This window comes from Stenella coeruleoalba (genome assembly GCF_951394435.1).
Source record: "Stenella coeruleoalba genome assembly, chromosome: 20".
NCBI classification, from domain to species: domain Eukaryota; kingdom Metazoa; phylum Chordata; class Mammalia; order Artiodactyla; family Delphinidae; genus Stenella; species Stenella coeruleoalba.
In genome coordinates, this window is record NC_137166.1 from 53,828,773 (window position 1) to 53,841,332 (window position 12,560).

Consider the following 12,560-nt stretch of genomic DNA (forward strand, 5'->3'; position numbering starts at 1 on the left):
TTGCCTGCCTGCCGGGGCGAGTGGGGGCTGGGTGCTGGGGCTCGGGCTTCAGAGGTCAGACCCCAGGGAGAGAGGATTGGGGGTTAGCTGTGAGAAGACAGCCTGATGGAGTCCGGAAAGCAACCTGGGCCTGCCAGATAGACAAGGGACCAGTGTTGCAGGGTGCACGAGGAGAGGGGCACACCCGCCCTAGGAGCCTCTTTCTCCACGCACTCACAGACAGCAGGGCACAGCCTACACAAGCTCTAGGGCCTGGTGAGAGCTGTGCCTGCTATCTTGAACCCCAGAGGTGGGCGTGGCAGCTACTGCTGCCACCACAGGTCCCGTGAGCAAGCCCAGGTCACTGCCCACACCTTCCCGGGAGCCAGTGCAGCCCGCCACTGCCAACGGTCCAGCGATCTGGGACCAACTTCCTGGGGAGGGCGAACAGCACACCTCAGGCTGTTGAAAATTCCCACTGGTCTCTGCTGCCAAAGGCACTCCCCGCACATCCCAACTGTGAATGCTGTGTCCTTCCCGCTCCCTGGCCTGGGTGAGCAAGTGAGCCCTAACCAGCCACTGCCTTCACTCCCCCTTGCCCGGGTGGGGAAGAGACTCCTGAGGGTGGCCAAAACACAGAGGCAGAGCCAAAACTAAAGCTGAACTCTTGGGGCAGTGCAACCACAGAAGAGAAAGGGAAATTTCTCCACGCAGCCACAGGAGCAGCAGATTAAATCCCTCAATCGGCTTGGTACACCCTCCATCTGTGCAATATCTGAATAGACAACGAGTGTTTCCACAATTGAGGCTGTGGACTCTGGGGCAAGTACTCGTACGAGTTGGGTCAGGTCAGAGCATAAGCTGGCCCCATGGTGCCCACTGCAGGTGCAGAGACCTACCGAGAGTTCGATTTCTGCTTTTGATTTGCTTTTAGTTTTGGTAGTTTATTTATTTATTTATTTATTTATTTTTATTTTATTTTTTATTTTTTTATTTTTTTTTAGGTAGTTTAGTTTTTAGTGTTTGTTTTCATTTTGGGGTTCGTTTGTTTGGTTGCTCTCTTCTTTTTTGTTATTTCTCTCTCCTGCGGTTTGTTTTTTTGTCTTGGGGTTTTGTTTGTTCGTTTTCTTTTTTGTTTGTTTTCGTTTGTGTGTTTCTTTGTGTGTGTCTGTTTTCCTTCTTTTTTTTTTTTCCTTTTCTTCCACACCGTGCAGTTGCAGACTCTTGGTGCTCTGAACAGGGATCGGGCCTGAGCCTCTGAGGTGGGAGAGACTAGTCCAGGACGCTGGATGACCAGAGAACTCTCAGCCTCAGGGAATATTAATTGGCAAGAGCTCTTCCACAGGACTCCATCTCTACACCAAGACCTGGCTCCACCCAACAGCAAGCAAGGTCCAGTGCTGGAGGCCTCATGCCAAGTAACTAGCAAGACAGAAACACAACCCCACCCATTAGCAGACAGGCTGCCTAAAGTCATACTAAGCTCAGAAACACCACAAAAAGAGCCACCGGACGTGGTCCTGCCAATCAGAGGGACAAGATCCAGCAGCACCCACCAGAATGGAGACACCAGTCCCCCCACTAGGGAGCCTACACAAGCCACTGGACCAACCTCACCCACTGAGGGCAGACACCAGAAGTAAGAGGAACTACGACCCTGCAGCCTGCGGATAGGAGACCCCAAACACAGTAAATTAAACAAAATGAGAAGACAGAGGAATATGCTGCAGATGAAGGAGCAAGGTAAAAACCCACAAGACCAAACAAATGAAGAGAATATAGGCAGTCTACCTGAAAAAGAATTCAGAGTAATGATAGTAAAGATGATCTAAAATCTCAGCAATAGGGCTTCCCTGGTGGCGCAAGTGGTTGGGAGTCCGCCTGTCAATGCAGGGGACATGGGTTCAAGCCCTGGTCCCAGAGGATCCCACATATCGCAGAGCAACTGAGCCCGTGCACCACAACTACTGAGCCTGTGCTCTAGAGCCCACGATCCACAACTACTGAGCCCACGCGCTGCATCTACTGAAGCCCACGTGCTCTAGAGCCCATGCTCTGCAACAAGAGAAGCCACCACAGTGAGAAGCCCGCGCACCACAACGAAGAGTAGCCCCCACTCACTGAAACTAGAGAAAGCCCACGCACAGCAACAAAGACCCAACACAGCTAAAACTAACAAATAAATAAATTTATATAAAAAAATAATAAAATCTCAGAAATAGAATAAAACACAAGAAATGTTTAACAAGGACACAGAAGAACAAACCAACAGTGATGAGCAACACACCAAGTGCAATTAAAAATACTCTAGTAGGGGGCTTCCCTGGTGGCACAGTGGTTGAGGGTCTGCCTGCCGATGCAGGGGACACAGGTTCGTGCCCCGGTCTGGGAAGATCCCACATGCTGCGGAGTGGCTAGGCTCGTGAGCCATGGCCGCTGAGCCTGCACATCTGGAGCCTGTGCTCCGCAACGGGAGAGGCCACAACAGTGAGAGGCCCACGTACCGAAAAAAAAAAAAAAAACTCTAGTAGGAATCAACAACAGAATAACTGAGGCAGAAGAACGGATAAGTGACCTGGAAGATAGAATGGTGGAAATAACTGCCATGGAGCAGAATAAAGAAAACAGAATGAAAAGAATTGAGGACAGTCTCAGAGACCTCGGGGACAACGTTCGAATTACAGGTGTCCCAGGAGAAGAAGAGAAAGAGGAAGAGTCTGAGAAAGTATTTGAAGAGATTATAGGCGAAAACTTCCCTAAACATGGGAAAGGAAATAGCCAATCAAGTCCAGGAAGTGCAGAGAGTCCCATACAGAATAAACCAAAGAAGAAACACGCCAAAACACATATTAATCAAACTATCAAAAATTAAATACAAAGAAAAACTATTAAAAGCAACAAGGGAAAAGCAACAAATAACATACAAGGGAATCCCCATAAGATTATCAGATGATCTTTCAGCAGAAACTGCAGGCCAGAAGGGAGTGGCAGGATTTATATAAAGTGATGAAAGGGAAACACCTACAACCAAGATTACTCTACCCAGCAAGGATCTCATTCAGATTCCACGGAGAAATCAAAAGCTTTACAGATAAGCAAAGGCTAAGAGAATTCAGCACCACCAAACCAGCTCTACAGAAAATGCTAAAGGAACTTCTCTAAGCAGGAAACACAAAAGAAGAAAAAGACCTACAAAAACAAACCCAAAACAATTAAGAAAATGGTAATAGCAACATACATATCAATAATTACCCTAAATGTGAACAGGGTTAAATGCTCCAACCAAAAGACAGACTGGCTGAATGGATACAAAAACAAAACCTGTATATATGCTGTCTACAAAAGATCCACTTCAAACCTAGGGACACATACAGACTGAAAGTGAGGGGATGGAAAAAGATGTTCCATACAAACGGGAATCAAAAGAAAGCTGGAGTAACAATACTGATATCAGATAAAATAGACTTTAAAATAAAGACTGTTACAAGAGATAAGGAAGGACACTACATAATGATCAATCCAAGGAAACATACAATTGTAAATATTTATGCACCCAACATAAGAGCACCTCAATACATAAGGCAAATGCTAACAGCCACAAAAGGGAAAATCGATAGTAACACAATAGTGGGGAACTTTAACACCCCACTTACACCAATGGACAGATCATCCAGACAGAAAATAAACAAGGAAACACAAGCTTTAAATGGCACAATAGACCGGATAGATTTAATTGATATTTACAGAACATTCCACCTGAAAGCAGAAGGATACACTTTCTTCTCAAGTGCATATGGAACATTCTCCAGGAGAGATCACATCTTAGGTAACAAATCAAGCCCTGGTAAATTTAAGAAAACTGAAATCGTATCAGGCATCTTTTCCAACCACAACTCTATGAGATTAGAAATCAATTACAGGGGAAAAGAACTGTAAAAAATATATAATGCATGAAGGCTAAACACTACACTACTAAATAACCAAGAGATCAGTAAAGAAATCAAAGAGAAAATCAAAAAATACCTAGAGACAAATAACAATGAAAACACGATGATCCAAAACATACGGGATGCAGCAAAAGCAGTTCTAAGAAGGAAGTTTACAGCAATACAATCCTACCTGAAGAAACAAGAAAAATCTCAAATATACAATCTAAACAGCTAAAGGAACTAGAGAAAGATGAACCAAAAAAACCCAGTTAGTAGAAAGAAATCAATCATAAAGATAAAAGCAGAAATAAATGAAACAGAAACAATAGCAAAGATCAATAAAACTAAAAGCTGGTTCTTTGAGAAGATAAACAAAATTGATGAACCTTTAGCCAGGCTCATCAAGAAAAAGAGGGAGAGGACTCAAATCAATAAAATTAGAAATGAAAAAGGAAAAGTTACAAAGAGCACTGCAGAAATACAAAGGATCATAAGAGACTACTATAAGCAACTATAGGCCAATAAAATGGACAACCTGGAAGAAATGGACAAATTCTTAAAAAGGTATAACCTTCTAAGACTGAACCAGGAAGAAACAAAGAATATGAACAGACCAATCACAAGTAATGAAATTGATACTGTGATTAAAAATCTTCCGGAACAAAAGTCCAGGACCAGATGGCTTCACAGGTGAATTCTACAAAACACTTAGAGAAGAGCTAACATCCATCCTCAAACTCTTCCAAAAAGCTGAAGAGGAAGGAACTCTTCCAAACTCATTCTGTGAGGCCACCGTCACCGATACCCAAACCAGACAAAGATATCCCGAAAAAAGAAAATTACAGACCAATATTACTGATGAATATAGACACAAAAATCCTCAACAAACTACTAGCAAACAGAATTCAACAACACATTAAAAGAATCATACACCACAATCAAGTGGGATTTACCCCAGAGATGCAAGGATTCTTCAATATACGCAAATCAACCAATGTGATACACCATATTAACAAATTGAATGAAAACCATATGATCATTTGAATAGATGCAGAAAAAGCTTTTAACAAAATTCCACACCCATTTATGATAAAAACTCTCCAGAAAGTGGGCACAGATGGAACCTACCTCAACATAATAAAGGCCATGTATGACACACAGCTAACATCATTCTCAATGGTGAAAAACTGAAAGCATTTCCTCGAAGATCAGGAACAAGACAAGGAGGTCCACTCTCATAACTACTATTCAATACAGTTTTGGAAGTCCTAGCCACAGAAATCAGAAAAGAAAAAGAAACAAAAGGAATATAAAATTGGAAAAGAAGAAGTAAAATTGTTTGCAGATGAGATGACACTATACGTAGAAAATCCTAAAGATGCCACCAGAAAACTACTAGAGCTAATCAATGAATCTGGTAAAGTTGCAGGATACAAAATTAATGCACAGAAATCTCTTGCACTCCTATACATGAACAACTAAAGACCAGAAAGAGAAATTAAGGAAACAATACCATTCACCACTGCAACAAAAAAAGAATAAAATACCTAGGAATAAACCTACCCAAGGAGGTAAAAGACGTGTATTCAGAAAACTATAAAACACTGATGAGAGAAATCTAAGACGACACAAACAGATGGAGAGATATACCATGTTCTTGGATTTGAAGAATCAATACTGTGAAAATGACTATACTACCCAAAGCAATCTACAGATTCAATGCAATTGTTATCAAATTACCAATGGCATTTTTCACAGAACTAGAACAAAAAAAATCTTAAAATCTATATAGAAACACAAAAGACCCCAAGTAGCCAAAGCAATCTTGAGGGAAAAAAAACAGAGCTGGAGGAATCAGGCTCCCTGACTTCAGACTATACTACAAAGTCACAGGCATCAGAACAGTGTGGTACTTGCCCAAAAGCAGACACATACATCTATGAAACAGAATAGAGAGCCCCAAAATAAACCCATGTACATATGGCCAATTAATCTACAACAGAGGCAAGAATATACAATGGTGACAGTACCTTCAATAAGTGGTGCTGGGAAAACTGGACAGCTACATGTAGAAGAATGAAATTAGAAAACTCCCTAACAACATAAACAAAAATAAACTCAAAATGGATTAAAGACCTAAATGTAAGGCCACATACTATAAAACTCTTAAGAGGAAAACAGAGAGAGAACACTCTTTGACATCAATCACAGCAAGATCTTTTCTGACCAACCTTCTAGAGTAATGGAAATAAAAACAAAAATAAACAAATTGGACCTAATTAAACTTAAAAGTTTCAGCACAACAAAGGAAACCATAAACAAGACAAAAAGACAACCCTCAGAATGGGAGAAAATAATTACAAACGAATTAATGGACCAAAGATTACTCTCCAAAATATACAAATAGTTCATGCAGCTCAATATCAAAAAAACAAACAACCCAATCAAAATATGGGCAGAAGACCTAAACAGACATTTCTCCAAAAAAGACATACAGAGGGCCAAGAGGCACATGAAAACATGCTCAACATCACTAATTATTAGAGAAATGCAAATCAAGACTACAATGAGGCATCAGCTCACACAAGTCAGAATGGCCATCATAAAAAAATTTACAAACAATAAATGCTAGAGAGGGTGTGGAGACAAGGGAACCCTCTCACACTGTTGGTGGGAATGTAAATTGATACAGCCACTACGGAGAACAGTATGGTTCCTTAAAAAACTAAAAATAGAATTACCATAAGACCCAGCAATCCCACTACTGGGCATATACCCAGAGAAAACCATAACTCAAAGACACATTCACCCAAATGTTCATTGCAGCACTATTTAGAATAGCCAGGTCCTGGAAGCAACCTAAATGCCTATCGACAGACCAACAGATAAAGAAAATGTAGTACATATACACAGTGGAATATTACTCAGTCATAAACAGAATGAAATTGGGTCATTTGTAGAGACGTGGTTGGCCTAGACACTGTCATACAGAGTGAAGTAAGTCAGAGAAAAACAAACATCGTATATTAACGCATATAGGTGGAATCTAGAAAAATGATACAGATCAACCTGTTTGCAAGGCAGAAATAGAGACAAAGACGTAGAGAACAAACGTATGGATACCAAGGGGCAGGGTCGGGTGGGATGAATTGGGAGATTGGGATTGTCATATATACACTATTGATACTATGTATAAAATAGATAACTAATGAGAACCTACTGTATAGCACAGGGAACTCTACTCAATGCTCTGTGGTGACCTAAATGGGAAGGAAATCCGAAAAAGAGGGGATATATGTATACATAGAGTTGATTCACTTTGCTGTACAGTAGAAACTAACACAACATTGTAAAGCAACTATACCCCAATAAAAATTAATTTAAAAAAACCTAATAAGTGAAATGGTAATTACAGGGAAATTTGCTGCTTTAAATGCTTATATTGGAAAAGAAGAAAGTATCTTTTAACATGCTATTTTATACTAATATGTGTAAAATAGATAACTAATGAGAACCTGATGTACAGCACAGGGAACTCTACTTCACTTAGCTGTACAGTAGAAACAAACACATTGTAAAACCACTATACCCCAATAAAAGAAAAAAAGAATATTGAAAAACATTTAGCCAGAGTCATTAATAACAAAGGGAGAGGGCCCAAATCAATAAAATCAGAAATCAAAACGGATACGTTACAATGGACACCACAGAAATACAAAGAATCAGAAGAGACTTCTCCAAGAAACTATACTCCAATAAAATGGACAACCTAGAAGAAATGGGTTAGAAAGGTACAATCTCCTAAGAATGAACCACGAAGAAATAGAAAATAGGAACAGACCAATCACAAGCACTGAAATTGTAACTGTGATTAAAAATCTTCCAAGAAACAAAGGTCCAGGACCAGATGGCTTCACAGGTGAATTCTCCCATTCTGATATTCAGACAAGAGCTAACACTCATTCTTCTGAAACTATTACAAAAAATACTTTTGGAGAGGAAGGAACACTTCCAATGAACTCATTCTGTGAGGCCATAATAACCCTGACACCAAAGCCAGAAAAAGATATTCCAAAAAAAGAAAATTACAAGTCAATATCACATATATGCAAAAACCCACAACAAAATACTAGCAAACAGAATCCAACAATACATTAAAAGAATCATAAACCATGATCAAGTGGGATTTATTCCAGGGATGCAAGATTTTCAATATCTGCAAGTCAATTAATATGATACACCACATTAACAAATTGAAGACTAAAAACCATATGATCATCTCAGTAGTTGCAGAAAAAGCCTCTCACAAAATTCAGCACTGATTTATGATAAAAACGCTTCAGAAAGTAAGCACAGATGGAACTTACTTCAACATAATAAAGACCATATATGACAAACACACAACTAACATCATACTCAACAATGAAAAGGTGAAAGCATTTCCTCTAAGATCAGGAACAAGACAAGGATGTCCACTCTCACCACTTTTATTCAACATACATTTGGAAGTCCTAGCCACTGCAATCAGAAAACAAAAAGAAATAAAAGGAATCCAGATAGGAAAAGAAGTAAAACTATCACTGTATGCAGATGACATGATGCTACACGTAGAAAATCCTGAAGATGCCACCAGATAACTACTAGACCTCATCAACGAACAGGGTAAAGTTGCTGGATAAATATAAAAAATAAATATACAAAAATCTGTTGCATTTCTATATACTAACAACGAACTATCAGAAAGTGAAATTAAGGAAACAATCCCATTTATCATCTCATCACAAAAAATAACATTCCGAGGAATAAACCTACCTAAGGAAGCAAAATAACTGTACTTGTAAAACTATATGATGCTGGGCTTCCCTGGTGGCGCAGTGGTTGAGAGTCCGCCTGCCGATGCAGGGGACGCGGGTTCGTGCCCCGGTCTGGGAGGATCCCACATGCCGCAGAGCGGCTGGGCCCGTGAGCCATGGCCGCTGGGCCTGCGCGTCTGGAGCTTGTGCTCCACAGCGGGAGAGGCCACAGCGGTGTGAGGCCCACGTACCACAAAAAAACCCAAAAAAAACCTATATGATGCTGATGAAAGATATCAAAGATGACACAAACAGATGAAAATATATACCATATTCTTGGATTGGAATAAGCAACATTGTTAAAATTACCATATTACCCAAGGCAATCTACATATTCAATGCAATCCTTATCAAATTAACAATGGCATTTTTCACAGAACGAGAACAAAACATTTTTAAAATTTGTATGAAAACACAAAAGACACCGAATATCTAAAACAATCTCGAGAAAGAAGAATGGAGCTGGAGGAATCACACTCCCTGACTTCAGACAATACTACAAACCTACAGTCATCAAGACGGTATGGTACTGGCAAAAAACAGAAACACAGATCAATGGAACAGAACAGAAAGCCCAGAAATAAACCCACTCACTTATAGTCAATTATTCTATGACAAAGAAGGAAAGAATATACAGTGGAGAAAAGACAGTCTTTTTAGTAAGTGGTGCTGGGATAACTGGACAGCTACATGGAAAATAATGAAACTAGAACATTCTCTAACACCACATACAAAAATAAACTCAAAATGGATTAAACAGCTAAATGTAAGACCAGATACTATAAAACTCCTAGAGGAAAACAAAGGCAGAACACTCTTTGATATAAATCACAGCAATATTTTTTTGGATCTCTCTCCTAGAGACACGGAAATAAAAGCAAAAATAAACAAATGGGACCTAATTAAACTTAAAAGCTACTGCGAAGCAAAGGAAACCATAAAAAGTACGAAAATACAACCTAAGGACTAGAAGAGTATATTTGCAAATGATGCTACCAAAAAGGGATTAATTTCCAAAATATACAAAATTCATATAGCTTAATATCAAAAAAACCATACAACCCAATCAAAAAATTAGCAGAAGACCTAAATAGATATTTCTCCAAAGAAGACAAAAAGATGGCCAACAGCCACATGAAAAGATGCTCAATGTCACTAATTATTACGTAAATGCAAATCAAAACCAAAAAATGCTATCACCTCACGCTGGTCAGAATGACCACCATCAAAAAGTCTACAAATAGGGGACTTCTCTGGTGGTCCAGGCGGTAAGGCTCCACGCTGCCAATGCAGGGGGCCCAGGTTCAATCCCTGGTCGGGGAACTAGATCCCATACGCATGTCGCAACTGAGAGTCATACAGCAACTAAGAAGTCCGCATGCCCCAACTAAATATTCTGCGTGCCACAACTAAGATCCGGCGTGGCCAAAAAAAAAAAGTCTACAAACAGTAAATGCTTGAGAGGGTGTGGAGAAAACAGAACACTCCTACACTGTTGGAAGGAATGTAAACTGCTGTAGCCACTTTGGAGAACCGTATGGAGGTTCCTTAAAGAACTAAAAATAAAGCTACCACATGAACAAGCAATTCCAATCCTGGGCATATATCGGGAAAAGATGAAAACTCTAATTTGAAAAGATATATGCACCCCAATGTTTATAGCAACACTATTTACACTAGCCAGGACATGGAAGCAACCTAAATTTTCATTGACAGATGAAGGGATAAAGAAGATGTGGCACATATATACAATGGAATATTATTCATTCATAAAAAACAATGAAATAATGCCTTTTGCAGCAACATGGATGGACCTGTGAAGTCAGACAAAGAAAGACATATATGATATTACTTATACATGGAACCTAAAAAAGTGATATAAATGAACTTATATACAAAACAGAAATAGACTCACAGACATAGAAAACAAACTTACGGTTACCAAAGGGGAAAGTGCAGGATGCGGGGGGGTGGGGGGGCGAGGAGAGAGATAAATTAGGAGTCTGGGATGAATATATACAAACTACTATATATAAAATAGATAAACAACAAGGACCTACTGTATAGCTCAGGTAACTATATTAAGTATCTTGTAAATTGCTATACACCTGAAATTAACACAACATTATAAATTAACTATACTTTAAAAATAAAACCTCTTGTGTAGATGTTTAAACGATGTTTCAAAAAGGTGTAAAGACCACTTAATGGGAGAATGCAGTCAGTGGAACAAAAGGTATTGACAGGACTTCCCTGGTGGCGCAGTGGTTAAGAATCCACCTGTCAATGCAGGGGACATGAGTTCGAGCCCTGGTCCGGGAAGATCCCACATACCATGGAGCAACTAAGCCCGTGTGCCACAACTACTGGGTCTGCACTCTAGAGCCCACAAGCCACAACTACTGAGCCCATGTGTCACAGCTACTGAACTCCAGGTGCCACAACTACTAAGCACATGTGCTGCAACTACTGAGCCCACGTGCCTAGAGCTGGTGCTCCACAACAAGAGAAGCCACCACAACGAAAAGTCTGTGCAACGTAGCAAAGAGTAGACCCTGCTCACCACAGGTAGAGAAAGCCCATGCGCAGCAAGACCCAACGTAGCCAAAAAAAGTTAATTAATTAAAAATAAATTTTTTTTTAAAATGTGTTGCCAAAACTGGATACCTACTAACAAAAGTATTTACTTAGACCATTATCTTACGCTACAGACAAAAATTAACTCAAAATGGTTCAAAGACCTAAACCTAAGTCCCAAGTATATAAAACTCCTAGAAGTAAACATACAGAAAAAGTTTGTCATTGGACCCACAAATGATTTATCAGGTATAACACCAAAAGCACAGGCTACAAAATACAGATAAATTGGACTATATCAAAAATATAAACTACTGTGCATTAAAGCACAGTGAAAAGACAACCAACAGTAAAAGAGAAAACATTTCTAAATCACGTATCTGATAATAGATGAGTATGAAGAATATATAAAGATTCTAAGAGGGACTGATAACAAATTCCACCACAGGGACCCATCCCCAATCAACCATCCCACGCGCTGCAAACACAAAACAAAACCCCCAAGAGTAACATGGAAATTTGAACCTAATGATAAAATAAAAAATCATTTATAATGCATAGAGATGTACGAAATCAAAGTCCCAGTGTTATAAACACATTATCGTTCATCACTGAAGGTATCCCTCCACTTCATACGCTCTCATTAAGACGCTTCAAAATTCGCTGTTGGGGTAGAATGAACAATGGCACAGGCAGTGAAAAATGTGGCATCAACAACACTTTAGCCAACAGCCTCATAGATGTGAGAATGTGAGCTTTGACAAAGTTGTCCTGGGATAAATTCCTATACCAATTTAAAGAGGCTAAAATGTATGGTCATTGAGACACATGAATAACACGGTCACAGTGCCCTTGAGACAGCCTTTTGTGACAGTCCCCAAAGCCAGAAAAAAACCCGGTAAGACTTATCAGTCAGACTCTTGTGATGCTTTCTATCTCATATCCTAGAACATGCTGACCACTCTACTGAGTAGCTTCGAGTGGTGATTTTGTACAGAGCAAGAAAATACTACAACGTACGAGGAATAGTGTCTCTATCAAAATTTTCTGTTACCCAGTAAACACTCTCCCTAGAGACTCCACAAGAGGCTGCCAGATAAACATAGGTGGATTATCCCAACAAGGAAACCAGGTAAAATTTCAGACCTTAGGAACATACTTCAAAGAAATTTAAGAGGCAAAATTAGGTAAAATTAGGAACAGTCGACATTCCCAGACCAGA

The 12,560-nt window shown here is 39.7% G+C and overlaps 1 protein-coding gene across 7 annotated transcripts in view; it reads right to left on the minus strand.

Annotated features, from left to right (window-relative positions):
• Positions 1-12,560, minus strand: part of LOC307178866 (uncharacterized protein) — a 342,766-nt gene that overhangs the window by 49,101 nt on the left and 281,105 nt on the right. The gene's annotated exons all lie outside the window — the stretch shown is intronic.